The following is a 22,230-nucleotide window of genomic DNA, read 5'->3' on the forward strand; positions in this document are numbered from 1 at the left end:
AGTCATAAATTTAGGGAAAATGTCAAGGCTAGAGAAATTAACTTGAGAGTTCTTAGTATTAGATTGTATCTGAAGTCATGGCACTGGATAGAATTGTCTAAGAAGATAATTTAGAGAACAACCAGGAGAAAACTTATTATTCAGCCCTAGATCAGGCCAATATTTAGAGGTCAAACAAAGGAAGGAACTCAACAAATGACCTTTAAATGGAGTGGCCACAGAGAAGGGAAGAAAACCAAGAGAATGTCATTTCATGGGAATGAAGAGAAGAAAATATGTTAGAAGGACCAGTTGGCTAACTATAAACATTACTAAGACTAAGAAATGCAAGGCTATTTATTTCTTCCATGCATTGTGTCTTTTCTAACTCAAGTGCATACACATACATATATACATGACAATTGTATATTAGAAAAGCAGAAAATAATTAGTCATAGGATTCTCTCAAGACAAAAGAAAAAATAAATGGGGATTATATTTCAAAGCAGTGCTTTGAGCATAGAGGGTATTTATTCAATAAATATCAAATCTGAATCTAAAAGTTATAATAAAAAAAGTCTTGGTTACTAATTAGAAAGACTCAGGTTTTATCACTAGCTGTAACTAGCTACCTATTAGCCTAAGAAAAATATTTTCCATCAGTTGTTTTTTTTTTAAGCTAAGGAGTTCAATTAAATTATTTTGAGTTTCCATCTAAGTTTAACATTCTCTCTGCAATAGTCTTTTAACCTAGAAAATGAAAATAGATCTGATCTAAGATAATATGAATAATATAGGATTAATGTTCTGTTCTAGTTGTCGTTCAGTCATTTGGTCATGTCTGACTCTTTCCAACCCCATGGACTGCAGCATGTCAAGGCCTCCCTGGCCTTCACTATCTCCTGGAGTTTTCTCAGATTCATGTCCACTGAGTCAGTGATGCCATCCAACCATCTCATGTTCTGTTGGTCCCTTCTCCTCCTGCCTTCAATCTTTCCCAACATCTGGGTCTTTATCAATGAGCCAGCTCATCACATCAGTGAGCAAAGGATTGGAGCTTCAGTTTCAGCATCAGTCCTTTCAATGAATATTCAGGGTTGATTTCTTTAGGATTGACTGGTTTGATCTGTTTGTTGTCCAAGGGACTCTCAAGAGTCTTCTCCAGCACCACAATTCAAAAGTATCAATTCTTTGGCACTCAGACTTTTTTTATGGTCCAACTCTCACATCCACACATAACTACTGGAAAAACCAGAGCTTTTACTATATGGAAATTTGTCAGCAAAGTAATGTCTTTGCTTTTTATTTTTTTATTTTTATTTTTTTAATATTATTTTATTAGTTGGAGGCCAATCACTTCACAACATTTCAGTGGGTTTTGTCATACATTGACATGAATCAGCCATATAGTTCCACGTATTCCCCATCCCGATCCCCCCTCCCACCTCCCTCCCCACCCGACTCCTCAGGGTCCTCCCAGTGCACCAGGCCCGAGCACCTGACTCATGCATCCCACCTGGGCTGGTGGTCCGTTTCACCATAGATAATATACATGCTGTTCTTTCAAAACATCCCACCCTCACGTTCTCCCCCAGAGTTCAAAAGTCTGTTCTGTACTTCTGTGTCTCTTTTTCTGTTTTGCATATAGGGTTATCGCCACCATCTATCTAAATTCCGTATATATGTGTTAGTATACTGTAATGTTCTTTATCTTTCTGGCTTACTTCACTCTGTATAATGGGCTCCAGTTTCATCCATCTCATTAGAACTGATTCAAATGAATTCTTTTTAACGGCTGAGTAATATTCCATGGTGTATATGTACCACAGCTTCCTTATCCATTCATCTGCTGATGGGCATCTAGGTTGCTTCCAGATCTGAAAGAGACACGTGCACCCCAATGTTCATCGCAGCACTGTTTATAATAGCCAGGACATGGAAGCAACCTAGATGTCTTTGCTTTTTAAAATACTGTCTAGATTTGTCATAGCTTTCCTCCCAAGGAGCAAATGTCTTTTAATATCATGACTGCAATCACCATCCACAATGATTTTGGAGCCAAAAAAAAAAAAAAAAATCTGTCACTGCTTCTCCTTTTTCTCCTTCTATTTGCATGAGGTAATGGGATCAAATGCCATCACGTTAGTTTTTTGAATGTTGACTTTTAAGTCAGCTTATTCCACTCTCCTTTTTCACATTCATGAAGAGGCTCTTTAGTTTCTCTTCACAATCTGTCATTAGTGTGGTGTCATTTGCATATCTGAGGTTGTTGATATTTCTCTCCCCATAATCTTGACTCCAGAGAAGGAAATGACAACCCACTCCAGTGTTCTTGCCTGGAGAATCCCAGGGACGTGGGAGCCTGGTGGGCTGCCGTCTACGGGGTCACACAGAGTTGGATACGACTGAAGCGACTTAGCAGCAGCAGCAATCTTGACTCCAGATTGTGATTCATCCAGCCTGGCATTTCACATAATGTACTCTGCATATAAGTAAAATAAACAAGGTGACAATATACAGTCTTTACCTTTATATTTACCAATATACAGTCTTTACCTTTACCTTACCTACAGTCTACTCCTTTCCCAATTTTTAACTAGTCAGCTGTTCCATGTAAGATTTTAACTGTTGCTTCTTGACCTGCATACAGGTTTCTCAGAAGACAGGTAAGGCAGTTCTGGTATTCCCGTCTCTGCGAGAATTTTCCACTTTGTTGTGATCCATACAGTCAAAGGCTTTTGCGTCATCAATGAAGCAAAGGAAGATTTTTTTTTTTCTGGAATTCTTTTGCTGTTTCTATGATCCAACAGATGTTGGCAATTTGATCTCTGGTTCCTCTGCCTTTTCTAAAACCAGCTTGTACATCTGGAAGTTTTAGGTTCCCGTACTGTTGAAGCCTAGCTTGAAGGATTTGAGCATAACCTTATTAGCATGTGAAATGAATGCAATTGTCCAGTTGTTTTAACATTCTTTGACATTGCCTTTCTTTGGGATTAGAATGAAAATTGACCTTTTCCAGTCCTGAAGACACTGCTGACTTTCACAAATTTTCTGATATATTGAACATACCACCTTAACGGCATCATCTTTTAGGATTTGAAATAGTTCAACTGGAATTCCGTTACATCTCTAGCTTGGTGTGCAGTAATGCTTCCTAAGGCTCACTTCACTTCAAACCTGAGGATGTGTGGTTCTAGGTGAGTGACCACCACATTGTGGTTATGTAAGTCATTAAGACTTTTTTGTATAGTTCTTATGTGTATGCTTGCCACCTCTTCTTAATTTCTTCTGCCTCTGTTAGATCCTTACTGTTTCTGTCCTTTATCATGCCCTTCTTTGTATGCAGTGTTCCCTTGTTATCTCCAATTTTCCTGAAGAGATCTTCTGCTGTTGTTTTTCAGTTGCCCTGTTGTGTCCAACTCTTCATGACCCCATGAACACCAAGGTGCAGCACACCAGGCCTCTCTGTTTCTCACCATCTCCCAAAGTTTGCCCAAGTGCATGTCCATTGCATCAGTGATGCCATCCAGTTATCTCATCCTCTGATGCCCTCTTCTCCTTCTGCCCTCAATCTTTCTCAGCATCAAGAATTGTCCAATGAGTCAGCTGTTCACATCAGATGGTCCAAACTACTGGAGCTTCAACTTCAGCATCAGTCCTTCTAATGAGCATTCAGGGTTGATTTCCCTTATGATTGACAGGTTTGACAGAATCCAACAATATATTAAAAAGATCATACATCATGACAAAGTGGGCTTTATCCCAGGGACACAAGGATTCTTCAGCATTTGCAAATGTTTGCAAAATCAATGTGATACACCACATTGACAAATTGAAAGATAAAAACCATATGACTATCTCAATAGATGCAGAGCAAGCCTTTGACAAAATTCAACATCCATTTATGATAAAAACACTCCAGAAAGCAGGCATAGAAGGAACATACCTCAACATAATAAAAGCCATATATGATAAACCCACAGCAAACATTATCCTCAATGGTGAAAAATTGAAAGCATTTCCCCTAAAGGCAGGAACAAGACAAGGGTGCCCACTCTCACCACTACTCTTCAACATAATTTTGGAAGTTTTAGCCACAGCAATCAAAGAAGAAAAAGGAATAAAAGGAATCCAGATTGAAAAAGAAGTAAAACTCTCACTGTTTACAGATTACATGATCCTCTACACAGAAAACCCTAAAGACTCCACCAGAAAATTACAAGTTAATCAATGAATATAGCAAAGTTGCAGGACATAAAATTAAATTTTTTTAAACACAGAAACCCCTTGCATTTCTGTACACTAACAATGAGAGAACAGAAAGAGAAATTAAGGAAACAATTCCATTCACCATTGCAAGGAAAATAATAAAATACTTAGGAATAAATCTACCTAAAGAAACAAAAGATCTATATACAGAAAACTATAAAACACTGATGAAAGAAATAAAAGATGAGACAAATAGATGGAGAAATATACCATGTTCATGAATCGGAAGAATCAATAGAGTGAAAATGAGTATACTAACCAAAGCAATCTATAGATTCAATGCAATCCCTATCAAGCTACCAACGGTATTTTTCACAGAACTAGAACAAATAATTTCACAATTTATATGGAAATACCAAAAAATCTCAAATAGCCAAAGCAATCTCGAGAAAGAAGAATGGAACTGGAGGAACCAACCTGCCTGACTTCAGACTATACTACAAAACTACAGTCATCAAGACAGTATGGTAGTGGCATGAAGAGAGAAAAATAGATCAATGGAACAAAATAGAAAGCCCAGAGATAAATCCATGCACCTACGGACACCTTATTATTGACAAAGGAGACAAGAATATACAATGGAGAAAAGATAATTTCTTTAACAAGTGGTGCTGGGAAAACTGGTCAGCCACTTGTAAAAGAATAAAACTAGAACACTTTCTAACACCATACACAAAAATAAACTCAAAATGGATTAAAGATCTAAATGTAAGACCAGAAATTATAAAACTCCTAGAGGAAAACATAAGCAAAACATTCTCTGACATGAATCACAGCAGGATCCTCTATGACCCACCTCCCAAAGTAATGGAAATAAAAGCAAAAATAAACAAATGGGACCTAATTAAACTTAAAAGCTTTTGCACAACAAAGGAAACTATAAGCAAGGTGAAAAGACAGCCTTCAGAATGGGAGAAAATAGTAGCAAATGAAGCAACTGACAAAGAATTAATCTCAAAAATATACATGCAGCTCCTGCAGCTCAACTCCAGAAAAATAAACAACCCAATCAAAAAATGGACCAAAGAACTAAACAAATGTTTCACCAAAGAATACATACAGATGGCTAACAAACACATGAAAAGATGCTCAATATCACTCATTATCAAAGAAATGCAAATCAAAACCACAATGAGGTACCACCTCACCCAGGTCAGAAAGGCTGCTATCAAAAATCTACAAACAATAAATGCTGGAGAGGGTATGGAGAAAAGAGAACCCTCTTACACTGTTGGTGGGAATGCAAACTAGTACAGCCACTATGGAAAACAGTGTGGAGATTCCATAAAAAACTGGAAATAGTACTGCCATATGACCCAGCAATCCCACTGCTGGGCATAAACACCAAGGAAACCAGAATTGAAAGAGACACGTGCACCCCAATGTTCATTGCAGCACTGTTTACAATAGCCAGGACATGGAAGCAACCTAGATGCCCATCAGCAGACGAATGGATAAGGAAGCTGTGGTACATATACACAATGGAATATTACTCGGCCATTAAAAAGAATTCATTTGAATCAGTTCTAATGAAGTGGATGAAACTGGAGCCTATTATACAGAGTAAACTAAGTCAGAAAGAAAAACACCAATACAGTATATAAATGCATGTATATGGAATTTAGAAAGATGGCAACCTATGTGATGACCCTATATGCGAGATAGCCAAAGAGACACAAATGTAAAGAACAAACTTTTGGACTCTGTGCAAGAAAGTGAGGGTGGGATGATTTGAGAGAATAGCACTGAAACATGTATATTATCATATGTGAAATAGAATCACCAGTCCAGGTTTTAATGCATGAGACAGGGTGCTCAGGGTTGGTGCACTCGAATGACCCTGAGGGATGGGGTGGGGGGAGAGGTGGGAGGGGGGTTCAGAATGGGGAACACATGTACACCCATGGCTGATTCATCTCAATATATGGCAAAAGCCACTACAATATTGTAAAGTAATTAGCCTCCAATTAAAACAAATAAACTAAAAAATAATAAGAAGAAGAAGTTGGGGGAAAAAAAAAGATTGACAGGTTATATCTCCTTGCTGTTCAAGGGACTCTCAGGAGTCTTCTCAAGAACCACAGTTTGAAGGCATCAATTTTTTGGCATTCTGCCTTCTTTATGGTCCAGATGTCACAACTGTCTGTGACCACTGGGAAGGCCATAGCCTTGACTATATGGAACTTTGTTGGCAGAGTAATGTCTCTGCTTTTCAAGATACTGCTAGGTTTCTCATTGCTTTCCTACTGAGTAGCAATCATCTTCTGATTTCATGGCTGCAGTCACCATCCACAGTGATTTTAGAGCCCGAGAAGAGGAATCTGTCACTACTTCCTCATCCCACCCCACCATCTCCATGAAGTAATGGGGCCAGATGCCATGATCTGAGTTTTTTAATATTTAAAGTTGGCTCTTTCACTCTCCTCCTTCACTCTCATCAAGAGGCTCTTTAGTATCTCTTTGCTTTCTGCCATTAGAGTGGTATCAATCGCATATCTGAGGTTGTTGATGTTTCTCCTGCCTATCTTTATTCTAGCTTGTAACTCATCCAGATCTTTAGTCTTTCCCATTCTATTGTTTTCCTCTATTTCTTTGCACTGTTCATTGAAGAAGACCTTTTTACCTCTCTTTACTATTCTTTGGAACTCTGAATTCAGCTGGGTATATCTTTCTAATATTGTTCTATGCTTTTAACAGGCTTACATCTCTGAAATATGTACATTTAATTCAATTAAGTTCAGAATTATAGTTTTCACAATAGAAAAAATTACCTATATATAATTTCATATATATATATATATATAAAGATCCCCTGGAGGAGGGCATGGCAATCCACTCCAGTATTCTTGCCTGCAGAATCCCACGGACAGAAGAGCCTGGAGGGATAAAGTCTGACTCACAAAGAGTCAGACACTACTGAGTGACTAAATCAAATCACATCTTTGTATATTTTTGTATAAAGATAAATACATGTATATACATATACAAAAGATTTCTAAATGAAATGCTTGTGTAGTCTTACATTAAATCAGTCTTATCACAAATCTTTCAAAAGGCAATATTTACAAGACAGTAAAAAATGTTAGAAAGCATCCAAAATTTTCACAAATGCATAGGAATGCTTAAACTGCAGTTTCTGATTTTGTTATGACTTATTGCAACAAAACTGAATAATGGCTTCTAAGGGAATGAGAGTGGAATAAGTTTGCATATATTTTATTAATACCATTTATACAGAGCACTCCAAATATTTTTTTTTAGTCAATGAGCTTTTTTAAACTGAGCTGAAACTTTCAGTTACATTTATTTGTTTCTTGGTATATAATGAGCCATTTTCAGTTTGTTAAATCAATATATATATTTAAATATAACATTTAGTAATTAGTATTTAGACAGTTAAACCTTATAATTAAACTTGGTGTCACGGAGAGAAGATCATCATTTCTTTATACTTAAGCATACTTTTAGGAACCTGAAAGAAGAAATCAGAAACCTCCTCAGAAAATTGGACTTTCAATTTAGGCCACGAAAAGGTGATCCTACCAAAATTTTAGTACCAAAGAGCAAAAAGTCACCTCCCTGCCAAAACATAACTCTTGAGGAAACAATGACTAAAAATCATTATAAACTGAAATGACAAGATCAGATCTCAAATTTTATAGTTATTAGAATTATCAGAAATACAGATATTATAGTAAGTATGTTTAGTAGATGTGAATAAATAAGAAAGGGAGCATAAAAAACTCAGGTTGTTTCTCGATTCCTATTTTAGCATAAGGTCTAATGTCATTCTTGGACACAGGCAAAAGCAGGCCAAGGGTGCCAGTTGAGGAGCCGAGATGAGGGAGGTGAAGGCCAGATGTGAAGCACCTGACTATTTTCTGAGCCTGGAGTTGGGCAGCTGAGGCCTTGCTATGGATTCAGACAGAAGTGGTCCGATCAAGGTAAATTTTGTGAAAAGACCTAGAGGAGGCGAACACTGTGTGCTTCACAGAAGCAAGGCTTTATCTTCTCATCCTTCAGAGAAACACTTGTCCTTTATTTAATCCATATGGAATTCACTCCTGACAGCCAAGCCAACCTGCCTCACTAGAATCTCCCACCTGTACCCCATATACTGAATCATCGTACTTTTTCGGAGGAGCTCAGTAAATGTTTCATACCTAACGTGCAAAGCAGCCAAAGCACATCTTAAAACACTTGAAATCTTTCATAATATTTTTTCTAATAAAAAAGTATGAGTTTCTTCTTCAGCTGAAATAAAATTCCACATAATATTAAATGAGATACACTAATGTCTTCACTAATAGATTTTAGTGTTTATCCTTATGGTCTTAAAGAAGGAAATTAAACACACTTCATGTTCTCTGAATTCAGTCTTTATGAAGCATTGACATTTAATTCTTGCCCCAAATGGTGTGGAAAAGTCAGACATTTGGATGAGTTGGGGGCCATATAACCAAAGCTTTTTTGCATTACCAAACATTCAAAATATTTCTCTGGCCACAAAGTTGGCCTGAATACTTGAAGTTATATTACTCCAACAAATTTTGCCATGTCTTGTATGTTGTAGGTGATAAAAATAAAAAATGCATAATATTTATGTAACTTAAGATGTGGAAATTGAGTGGTTTAGATGTTCTTTCACAAGATCACAATCTTTTTAAAAAGATATTCGTCATTTCCCATTTTAATCCTGAGAAAGAAATGTTAATCCAAGTTTCCTTCTTCAGTGATGAAATTTTAGGGCATTGTCTGGAATTCAGAGGTTATTAAAACATACAGTGATAAAGAACACATCAGCCAATGCAGGAGACCTAAGAAACGTGGATTTGATCCCTGGTTTGGGAAGATCCCCTGGAGGAGGGCATGGCAACCCACTCCAATATTATTGCCTGGAGAATTCCATGGACAGAGGAGCCTGGTGCGGTAGAGCCCATGGGGTTGCAAAGCATCAGACATGACTGAAGTGACATAGCACGCACGCAACACATCACAAGACTGTTGGCTGGACTGTGCTGGAGAGTGCTTCCCCTCTTGTTAAATATGTTTGGAAAGCACTTTTGAGTGGAAGATCTTTGTGCACACAAAGGTATTTATTCAAATTAATAGGATCTGCTTATGATGGCTGTGACAGTGCCAAAAGAAAGGCAAATAATAAAACAAAAATTTTCTCTTGCCACATTAATTCTTTTATTTGATATATTTCTCACAGAAACAAACAAAAAAGACTGAGAGCAAGTATAACAAAATGTTAACAGTTGCTAATTTAGCACAGAAGAGAATAATAAGTGCTTTGTTTTTTTGGCATTATTCTCTGCATTTTCTATTTCTCAAGATAAAATTTTAAAGGCATTACACATTTGAAAGGAGAAAAGCTGGGCATGTGGGTATGGCTAAGTATCGAAAATTCACTATATCAGGAGAGTGCTATTGAGACAGAGGCAGAGATCTGAATGATGGAAAGAAATCATTCACAGTGGAAAAATGACTTCCCAGTGAAAATGAAAACTGTGCATTCTCAAGACTCGCCTACTCCTAGCAGCTGCCCAGGTCTGCTCAGAGGCCATGCCCTTGGCTATCACTTGCAGAACTGTTTTAAATACAACCATCATTAGGGAACCAGTTCACAGAGGTGACGGCATAAGGGAAAGCATCACTCCCTTCTCTCAAGTCCTCAATCTCTTCAAATAAAAGAGGTCAGTTTCAGGTCCCTTTAATGGCAGCCTCACCACTTCATCAGATGTGAGCTGCATTCCTGAATGATGAGGGGAAAATAAAGCATCCATCTGCCAAATCTGATCCTGATATTTCCTCTAAGAAGTTTACTGTGTATGGTACCCGACTCCACAGACTGCCATAAATTTGATATAAACAAGGAACAGAATGGTTGTCTAAGGAAAACTTACATTAAGTGTCAGGCCAAGTATATTCTATGCATTTCCTTCCTCAGGAATTCTAGTGTCTTTTTTAAATGCTATGCTGATTTCCCCACATTTAATGAATGAAATTAATATATTCACACTTTTATTTTGTATCTACTAATACAGATTTGTGTTATAACAAAATCCAACTACATTTCACTTATTTCTCATTTTGGAGTTGAATTACTTGATTTGTAGTAACTACTTCAATAAATTGATGCTGGGCCACCTGTCAATTATTTTCTGTTGCCTTCCAGAATTTTTTGAAGAGGAAATCTGTCTGTAAGTTAGGCTTTCTTAGTCTTGATCAGCTGCTTGCTGACACTTGCTGCCAAAGGCCTTCTGCTCTCATAGACATAGAGGTCTGACAGATCATTCTTTTCAGCATACTAGCAGAAACATTGTAGATGTTCAAGGAAATTCAAAATACATACTTAACAATAATTGCTTATATTTTCTTGAGGTATTCATGATAAGAGTTCTAAGTAGGTAACTAGGTAAATGATAGCTAAATAGATAGGATAGTTACACAAACGGATGATAGGCAAATACATAGATTACAGATACATAATTATAGACATATAGATACAAGAACTGATAGACATCTTTCTAGAATAACAGAACGGAGCTCATCTATTACCTAAACATACTTGATTTACAAAATCTGGTTTACAATTTTTTTCTATGAAGACATCGATTTCATAAAACAAGAAAGACATGTGCCAAACAGGCTTTCTGCTATAGCCACTCTTACATCTTCATCAGGCAGCATTCCTACAGAGAACCAATACTTTATTCCATAAATAGCCTTTTAGAATATTAACAAGTTAGGACATGATGTTCCAACAAAGATAATAAACACTTTTATTCAACTCTGAAATTGTTCTGTAGAAGATGAAAAATAATATGACATTGTGTGAGCTGATAGAATTTAAGTCCAAAATGATACTAGGTTTGTTCAGGAAGATATACCTTTATGAAAAACTGTTTTTTGTGTTTTTTTTTGGTAGGGGTATATAGTACTTTGAGTTGAAATATTGTAATGCTTAGACAAATCTTAATAACTTTAGAAATGTTCTCCTTTCCTCGGTGTTGAGTATAACAGATCTTAAAGTTCTTGTGCATTATATGCTGATTTTTGCATTTCTCTCTTCTACACATTGTTTAATAAGATCACTGATTATATTTATTTCTTGCTCGCTAATTCCTTAGCTTGTACTTTTGCTAATTGCTTTCAATGATGATGAAAGTGCGGAATGAGTTCCAAATAAATTTCCCACGTCCTAAGAAATGTCAGAAACATTAATAGGAGAGAATATTTCTTTCTGTATCAATCTCTCCATTGCAAAATTGAAAATGAATTTGGTGGTGAACTGGTGGGGAATACTGCACTATCTATGAAGCAAAATAGACTTTAATCAAGGAAACAGACCCTTCTTAATGCTGTAAATAGTTAATCACCTGTACTCTCTGGTGAGGGGCCATATAATATAAAAGGTTCTCAAGAGAAAAAATGTCAGGAATATGTTTTCTGTCAAATGGTATTACCCAGCAATGCCCTGGAGTAGGGTGTGTGATGTTTTTGGCTAAACTTCTCCTTTGGAGTTTCTTTCTTCCCAAAGCACATGGTAGGGGACCTTGGGGAGGAAGTACTGGTCTCCAGCGGGACAGAGGGAAGAACAAAGACTTTCTCTGAGAGTTGAGGTCTATTGTGAATAGAGACTTTTGGATGCTGTAATAGCCTGTGTCTTTCAACCAAAGAACATGCAGACCTGTTCCTTCCTATTGATTTTAGGGAAATGAGATCCAGCATGTGCTGGACGCAGTCCTCTTCAAAGGTGGAGGGCTAGACTGGATGAACTTTCAAGGTCCTTCCTGACTCTGATCAAATGCCATGACCTAAAACTTGGTGTCCAATTCTAAGACAAGAAATTAAATATTTATAGATAAGGTTTTAATCTAATCGTGTTTCCTTTCATATTTCATGCTCAGCAGTTGATCTGAAAAAGCTTAAAGCTTCTATTCAAAATTTTATGAATCCCTAGGCCCACCAGCTTGTTAATTGGATGGTGTATTACTACAAAGGAAGTGAGAAATGCCTGGCATAATTGTATAACGTTTGTTTTCTCTGCTCTGTGGGAATTCTCAGGGGTTTCATTAGCAGATGGTTACTGAAAGCAGGCATCATAGAGTCTAGATTGGTGAATATCCTTCTGCTTAATTATTCAGCAAGTATCCTGCACAGGTCAGATCTAAAACATAGTCATTAAATTCAGAGCATCCTAGAGAATAAATTGCCTGATCTAGAATTAGCTTGTTGTTGTTTTTTTTCTTCAATAAAGTAGTGCTAGAGCAACCCACTCCAGTATTCTTGCCTGGAAAATTCCATGCACAGAGGAGCCTGGTGGGATACAGTCCATGGGGTCACAAAGAGTCAGACGTGACTGAACACACACACACAGACACACACACAGGGCTGCGTAACACTAATTCATTAAAGGCACTGACTGTTTACTTGTGAGCCATGATTAGTTTAGATTTATAAATTGAATCCTTTTCAAAAGCCATCTAGTTGCCTCTATATATTTAGTGAATATCCTAAAAAGTTAAATTGAGGGTTATGTCCAAAAACTAACTTTCAGAGACAGATTCTTCTGCTAGGGATGAATGTGATGAATGATTAAATAAACAAAATAAAGCAACAAATATATGGTAATTATTATGGTAAGTATGTTGGTAATATTTCAAATTATGGAATTCACCTAAATTGATGGGTTTTTCTAGATCTCAATTCCTACTCCAATTTGATCAAGATCCTTATGCCTCTAGTCACATTCTAACTCTTTACACATAAGAAAAGGATATAATAATTGTATACATAGTATCACTTATGAGTTCTATCAATGCTGAAACTGGGTGACAGTTATACAAGAGCTTATTAGTCTGTTGTACACTTTGTATTTTTTTTAATTTCCTATAATAAGCAAAGAAAAAAGATTTAAAATTTATAATAGTCATGCCCTGGTTATATAAAGTGGAAAATAATAAATGGAGTAAAACATAGTAAATATTTGCTGTAAATGTTGAATATCTAATCTAGGACTCAGCTGTCACGCTAGATAATGACTCCTTGATAAATTCTATTCCAGGAGCTTTATCACATGAATGCTGAAGTTGATGTGGAGATAATGACACCTTGATAAATTCTATTCCAGGAGCTTTATCACATGGATGCTGATGTTGATGTGGATTTCCAACTGGTATAACACACTGCATCCCCAAATTTCTGGGTCCAAGGGATCCCGCCCTCACAGCCCTCACTCTAGCAAATAGCTGTACTACTACCAGTTTTTATCTAGATTAATCTATTGCACCAAGTCAGCTTCTTGAAACAAAACAGCAATCAATTTGATGATGTATCCTTAAATTATTTTCTTCTTCTCCTCTTCCTCATTCCACTTGCCACAGAAGCCCCAAATCAGGTTCTCTGAAATTAACTCCCTAAGAAAGGGTAGTAGCTAAGATTTGCCTCAGGCACTTCAGAAGCCATGCATGGTTCAGTTGCAAATTTAATGCAGATGGAGGTACAAGAGAAAATTTAATATTAAAATGTCTTTTGGCATCTTGGACGGATAACTTGGCAATAGGGATACTTTATCACACAGTGGTGGAAAGAAAAATAACAAAAAAACATTGTTTCCTTAGGAAATGAAGATGTTGTTTCACAGTGTTATGATAATATAGTACAAAAATTATTTTAAAGAAAACTATCGAGTAGCATTTTTCACAATATGATCCTGAACACAGACTACATTCTGGGCCATAAAGACGCCTTAACAAATTTAAAAGAAGAGAAACCATAGAATATAAGCTTTCAGACCACAAAAGAATTAAACTAATATGTACTTTTAGATAACATTAGAATTGCTCTAGAAATAAATAACAGAAAGTTAGCTGGTAAAATTCCAAAATAAATTAAAAAGCACAATTTTAATAATATATGGGCCAAGTAATAAATCTTAAAGTAACTGAAAAAAATATTTGAACTTGATGAAAATAGAACTTTCTAAAAATTATGGTATGCAGTGAGAGCAGTTCTTAGAAGAGAATTTGTAGAGTTGAATGCATATATTAGAAAAGAATAAAAATCTAAAATCAATAATTGAAACTCCAATCATAGGAAAGCAGAAAAAGAAAAGTAAGTGAAATCCAAAGTAAGCAAAGAAAATAAATTATAAACATGAGAGGAAATATCAATGAAATTGAAAACAAAGAAAACCCATGAAGCCAAAAACTTATTTTTTGAGCAGATTGATAAAACGGGTAAGCCTTTAAAAAGGATAACACACATACACACAAGAGAGAACACAGATTATCAATATCAGAAATGAAAGAGAAGGCATCACTACACAGTTTATGGAAATTAAAAGGGTAATAAAGTAATACTACACACAGAGTATATCATGTTAAATAACAGGCTGGATGAAGCACAAGTAGGAATCAAGATTGCCGGGAGAAATATCAATAATTTAAGATATGCAGATGACACTACCCTTATGGCAGAAAGCTAAGAAGAACTAAAGAGCCTCTTGATGAAAGTGAAAGAGAAGAGTGAAAAGTTGCCTTAAAACTCAACACTCAGAAAACTAAGATCATGGCTTCCCTTGCCATCACTTCATGGCAAATAGATGGGGAAACAATGGAATCATGACAGACTTTAGCTTATGTGCTGCTGAAGTGAGCACTCATGACAGACTTTATTTTGGGGGGCTCCAAAATCACTTCAGATGGTGACTGCAACCATGAAATTAAAAGACGCTTACTCCTTGGAAGAAAAGCTATGACCAACCTAGACAGCAAATTAAAAAGCAGAGACATTACTTTGCCAACAAAGGTCCGTCTGGTCAAAGTGATGGTTTTTTCAGTAGTCATGTACGGACGTGAGATCTGGACTATAAAGGAAGCTGAACACTGAAGAATTTATGCTTTTGAACTGTGGTGTTAGAGAAGACTCTTTGAGAGTCCCTTGGACTGCAAGGAGATCCAATCAGTCTATTATAAAGGAAATCAGTCCTGAATATTCATTGGAAGGACTGATGCTGAAGCTGAACCTCCAGTGCTTTGGCCACCTCATGGGAAGAACCAACTCACTGGAAAAGACCCTGATGCTGTGAAAGATTCAGGTGGGAAAAGAAGGGGACAACATAAGATGAGATGGTTGGATGGCATCACCAACGTTATGGACATGAGTTTGAGTAGACTGTGGGAGTTGGGGATGGACAAGGAAGCCTGGTGTGCTGCAGTCCATGGGGCCACAAAGAGTTAGACACAACTAAGTGACTGAACTGAACTGAGGAAACATCTCTATCCCCACAAATTTTATAACTAGATAATCTGTCAAAACAAAAGAAGAAAAAAAAAAAAAAACAAAAGAAGAAACAAATGATTTAAACAGGCTTATAGCTATTAAATAAATTAAATTAATAATATTTTAAAATAAAAATTACCAGGCCTAGATGGTTTCACTGGGGAATTCTATCAAATATTTAGGGAAAAAATTATTTCAACCTTCTAGAATTCTTTTCAGAAGATAGGAACAGAGAGAATTCTCCCTAAATCATTTTATGAATCCAGCATTACCCTAATCCCAAACCATAGAAAGATATTACACAAAAGAAAACTAAAAACCAGCGTTTATTGTTAAGATAGATGCAAAAACAGAGTATTAGCAACTCAAATCCAACAACAGGTAAAAAGAATTATATGCCACGAATAAGTGGAATTTATCCCAGGTATTCAAAGCATTTCAACATTCAGATATCTACTCTATCACATCAACAGGATAATAAGAAAAATCATATAATCATATAAACAAGTGTAGAAAAAGTATCTAACAAAGTGCAGCACTCATTCATAATACAAATTCTAAGTGAACTAGAAATAGAGAGGAAATTTCTCAACTGGATAAAGAATATCTACATGAAACCTAGAGCTAACATCATATTTTTTATTAAAGGGGACTGGAATGCCAAAGAAGGCAGTCAAGAAACACCTGGAGTAACAGGCAAATTTGACCTTGGAATACAGAATGAAGCAGGGCAAAGGCTCATACAGTTTTGCCAAGAGAACGCACTGGTCACAGCAAACACCCTATTCCAACAACACAAGAGAAGACTCTACACATGGACATCACCAGAAGGTCAAAACCAAAATAAGACTGATTATATTACTTGCAGCCAAAGATAGAGAAGCTCTATACAGTCAGCAAAAGCAAGACTGGGAGATGACTGTGGCTCAGATCATGAACTCCTTATTGCCAAATTAAGACTTAAATGGAAGTAGTAGGGAAAACCAATAGACCATTCAGGTATAACCTAAATTAAATCACTTATGATTATACAGTGGAAGTGAGAAATAGATTTAAGGGACTAGATCTGAGAGATAAAGTTCCTAATGAACTATGGACAGAGGTTTGTGACATTGTACAGGAGACAGGGGTCAAGACCATCCTCAAGAAGAAAAAATGCAACAAAGCAAAATGGTTGTCTGAGGAGGCCTTACAAATAGCTGTGAAAAGAAAAGAAGTGAAAAGCAAAGGAGAAAAGAAGAGATATACCCATTTGAATGCAGAGTTCAAAGAATAGCAAGGACAGATAAGAAAGCCTTCCTCAGTGATCAGTGCAAAGAACTACAGGAAAACAATAGAAAGGGAATGAATAGAGCTCGCTTTAAAAAAAAACTTAGAGATACCAAGGGAACATTACATGCAAAGATAAAGGGCCAAGATAAAGATAAAGGGCTCAATAAAGGACAGAAATGGTATAGACTTAACAGAAGCAGAAGATATTAAGAAGAGGTGGCAAGAATACACACAAGCACTGTACAAAAAAGATCCTCATGACCCAGAAAATCACGACAGTGTGATCACTCACCCAGAGCCAGACATCCTGGAATGTGAAGTCAACTTGGCCTTAGGAAGCATCACTACGAACAAAGCTAGTGGAGGTGATGGAATTCCTGTTGAGCTATTTCAAATCCTAAAAGACGATGCTGTGAAAGTGTGGCACTTGATATGCCAGCAAATTTGGAAGACTCAGCAGTGGCCACGGGACTGGAAAAGGTTAGTTTTCATTCCAGTCCCAAAGAAAGGCAATGCCAAAGAATGCTCAAACTACTACACAATTGCTCTCATCTCTAAAATTTCTCCAAGCCAGGCTTCAGCAATACGTGAACCGTGTACTTCCAGATGTTCAAGCTGGTTTTAGAAAAGGCAGTGGAACCAGACATCAAATTGCCAACATCTGCTGGATCATCAAAAAAGCAAGAAAGTTCCATAAAAACATCTATTTCTGCTGTATTGACTATGCCAAAACCTTTGACTGTGTGGATCACAATAAACTGTGGAAAATTCTGAAAGAGATGGGAATACCAGACCACCTGACCTTCCTCTTGAGAAATATGCATGCAGGTCAGGAAGCAACGGTTAGAATTGGACATGGAATAGACTGATTTCAAATAGGAAAAGGAGTATGCCAAGGCTGTATATTGCCACCCTGTTTATTTAACTTATATGCAGAGTACATCATGAGACACGCTGGGCTGGATGAAGCACAAGCTGGAATCAAGATCATCACGAGAAATATCAGTAACCTCAGATATGCAGATGACACCACCTTTATGGCAGAAAGTGAAGAAGAACTAAAAAGCCTCTTGATGAAAGTGAAAGAAGATAGTGAAAAAGTTTGCTTAAACCTCAACATTCAGAAAACTAAGATCATGGCATCCGGTTCCACCACTTCATGGCAAATAGATAGGGAAACAGTGGCTTGCATCATTTTTTGGGGCTCCAAAATCCTGCAGATGCTGATTGCAGCTATAAATTAAAAGATGCTTACTCCTTGGAAGGAAAGCTATGACCAACCTAGACAGCATATTACAAAGCAGAACACTACTTTGCCAACAAAGGTCCATCTAGTCAAGACTATGGTTTTTCCAGTGGTCATGTATGGATGTGAGAGCTGGACTATAAAAAAAACTGAGCACCAAAGAACTAATGCTTTTGAACTGTGGTGTTGGAGAAGACTCTTGAGAGTCCCTTGGACTGCAAGGAGATCCAACCAGTCCATCCTAAAGGAGATCAGTCCTGGGTGTTCATTGGAAAGACTGATGCTGAAGCTGAAACTCCAAGACTTTGGCCACCTGATGCGAAGAGTTGACTCATTGGAAAAGACCCTGATGCTGGGAGAGATTGGGGGCAGGAGGAGAAGGGGACAACAGAGGATGAGATGGCTGGATGGCATCACTGACTCAATGGGCATGAGTTTGGGTAAACTCCAGGAGTTGGTGATGGACAGGGAGGCCTGGCGTGCTTCGGTCCATGGGGTTGTGAAGAGTTGGACACAAGTACGTTACTGAACTGAACTGAACATCATATTCAGTGGTACGATGAGAAACTCAAAGTTCCTTTGCTAAGATCAGGAATAAGCAAGAATTTCTTCCTTCACCACTCCTTTTCAACATTCTTTCTGAAAGTCCTAGCTAGTGCAGAAAAGCAAGAAAGGGAAATAAACCATATAGAGGTTGGGAACGAAGAAATAAAACTGCCTTTGTTTGCAGATGACATGATTGTGTATGTAGAAATCTGAAAGATTAGACCAAAAAACTCCTAGAACTAATACGTAATTATAACAAGTTTTCAGGATACAGGTGAGTCACTTCCTATATACCAGCAAGAAATACATGGAATTGGAATTGAAAAACAAGATACATTTACATTAACACCTCCAAAGATTGAAATTTTTACATATACATATAATAAAACATTTTCAAGACTTATACGAAGAAAACTACAGAACTCTGATAAAAGAAATCAAAGAACAGTTAAGTAAATCGAGAGAGATTTTGTGTTCACATACAGTGAGATTCAATATAGTCAAGATGTCAGTTCTTCCTGAATTGATCTACAAATTTGACATAACTCTAGTCAAGACCTCTTCAAGTTATTTTGTAGATATCAACACATTTATTCTAAAGTTTTATTTATATGGAAAGGCCGAAGTTCCAGAATAATCAGCACAATTTTAAAGGAAAAAGAACAAGTTGCAAGATCAAATATACTTGATTTCAAGACTTTCTACAAAGTTACAGTAATTAAGACAATGTGATATTGGAAAAAGAATAAACAAACAGATCAATGGAACAGAACAGAGAGCTCAGAAATAGACCAATATAAATATAGGTAACTGATTTTTGACAGAGAAACAAAGACAATACAGTGAACCCTTTAAAAAAAAGTTCTGGAACAAATGAAAATTCACAGGCAAAAATGTGAATCTATATGCAGACCACAGATCATTTACAAAAATTAACTCAGAACACAGAACTAAATGTGAGCACAAAACTATAAAACTCCTAGAAGATAACATAGAATAAAATCTAGGTGACGCTGGGAATGACAATGGCTTTTTAGATACAACATCAAAGGTGGGATGCATGAAAGAAATAATAGATAAGCTGAACTTCATTAAAATCAAAAACTTCTACTCTTTGAAAGATACTGCCAAGAAACAAAGAAAATAAGTCATAAACTGGAAGATAACATTTCCAAAAGATACATCTGAAAAAGGAATCTTAGCTTTGACAGAAAACAGCAAAATTCTGTAAAGCAATTATCCTTCAATAAAAAATAAATTAATTAAAAAACAATTCAACAATGAGGAAACAAATGACTTGATTTAAAGATAGGCAAAAGACATTAATGGATACCCCACCAAAGAAGATATACAGATTATACACAGCAATAAAATAAGCATTCAAAAAGTTGTTTCACATCACGTCATATGGAAAATTCAAATAGAAACAATGAGATACCACTGCTAATGGCCAAAATACAGACCATTGACAACACCAAATGTTGGTGAGGATGTGGAGCCATCCAAATTCTCATTCATTGCTAATAGAAATACAAAACAGTACAGCCACTTTGGAAGACAGTTTGGCAATATCCTCTAAAAGTAAACATATTCTTATCATACAATCAAGCAATCACATTCCTAAGTATTTACCCAAGTGAGTTGAAAACTTGTGTCCACAGAATAATGTGCACATAAATGTTTATGGCAGCTTTGTTCATAATTTTCAAAACTTGGAAGCAAGCAAGATGTCCTTCAGCAGGTGATTGGATAAACCGCGGTATATCCAAGCAATGAATATTATTCAGCACTAAAAGGAATAAGTTATTAAGTCACGAAAAGACATGGATGAATGTTACATGTATGTTGTTGTTGAGTTGTCCAGGTGCATCTGACTCTTTGTGACCCTATGGACTGCAGCACGCCAGGCCTCCCTATCCCTAAGTTTGCCCAAGTTCTATTACTATGTAACAGAAGCCAGTCAGGAAAGGTTTCATAGTATGATTTCAAATATATGACATATTCTAGAAAAGGCAAAACAATGGAATACAAAGATCAATGGATACGAGAGGGTTCAAGGGAGGAAGGGATGAATAAGTGAAACTACTGGGGATGAGGAGCAGTGAAAGTATTCTGTATGATACTACAATGGAGGATGCATGCCATTATACACTTGTCATAACCCATAGGATGTACAACACAAAGACTGTATCCTAAACTATGAATTTGGAGTGATAATGATGTATCAATATAGCACCATTACTGCTCTAATGTTGATAATAGGTCCATCAACTGCAGCAAGTCTTACAATTCTTCTGCAGGATGTTCAAAGTGAGACAGGCCATGATTATTTGTGTAGTGACAGGGGGTATATGTTAACTCTGTACATTCAGATCAATTTTTCTTTGAAAGTAAAACTTCTCTAAAATATAAATTCTATTTAAAATGAAAAAAATTTAAAAATAGATATGTGGTGTGTGTTAGTCGTTCAGTCGTGTCCAACTCTTTGCAACCCCATGGACTGTAGCAGGCCAGGCTCCTCTGTCCATGGGCTTCTCAAGGCAAGAATACTGGAGTGGGTTGCTGCTGCCTTCTCCAGAAATATATATGATCGTCATCTAAACACATTACTTAAGATGATTCTTAGACACACCAAACATTGAAAACCACCTACCTGTGTTTTAGGATGAATTCCCAAAAGAAATTTTATGCCAATCTTTTCAAAATATAAGGAGCCAAGAATGCAAATCAATCTCTCAATTGTTCCTTTTTAAAAGAGCAAAAGGGGTGTAATTCACATGTCCACATGCGATTGCTACCTAAATTTTGGCTCTGTCACCAAGAGATAAGCTAATATACTAAAACCCTACCCAAACCTGGCTGTGATATGCACAGAAAAATATATGGATGAACTAATAGACACTGCCTCCTATCTGGAGACTATAAAATTTCAGCTGTGCTACTTGGGAAAAAGAATCCACACCTGTGGGAGCTGGAGTTTCAATCCATGTCTGTAAAAATCTCAATAGGATCATTTTATTCTATATACGCCAACTACACTGGTTACCTCATGGGAGAATATCTCATAAATACCTAACGATCTTTCAATAGTCCATAAATTTAAATTATTTTAGTTTCTGGGATTCCTTATGTTAGAATTCAATCTGCCATAAGCACGTTCTTATTGTATTGAAAGATGGTAATTTGGAGCTGTTTTTCAAAATTTGCCACATAAAATGTAGTTTTTAAGATATAGCTAATTTTGTAGAATGAATCCCTTCCACAAGACTTACATGGATTTGAAATTTTCTGATTTAATTTTTGTCTCTCCATTTCCCAAGTGCCAACACATACCACTAAAGGGGAAATTCATCCTACTATGTAAAAGGGGTTCCATTGTGAAGCTTCACGCATCATGACGCATTTATACATTTGGACCTAGGTTTAGGTTAACAAGTTCCATTTAGGTCAAGGAAAACTTAGCAATGTGTGCTACTGATATATGTAGGAGGAACAGAGAAGGTTTAGGGCAAAAGAATATGACATTCAACCAAGCTGTCTTTAGGGAGCTCCTAAACTTATCTGTCATGCCTGAGGGAATGTTCACATAAAAGAGATGTACTCTCAAGGTGAACATGTCATAAGGA

Source organism: Muntiacus reevesi, chromosome 16 (assembly GCF_963930625.1).
Source record: "Muntiacus reevesi chromosome 16, mMunRee1.1, whole genome shotgun sequence".
Taxonomy (NCBI): domain Eukaryota; kingdom Metazoa; phylum Chordata; class Mammalia; order Artiodactyla; family Cervidae; genus Muntiacus; species Muntiacus reevesi.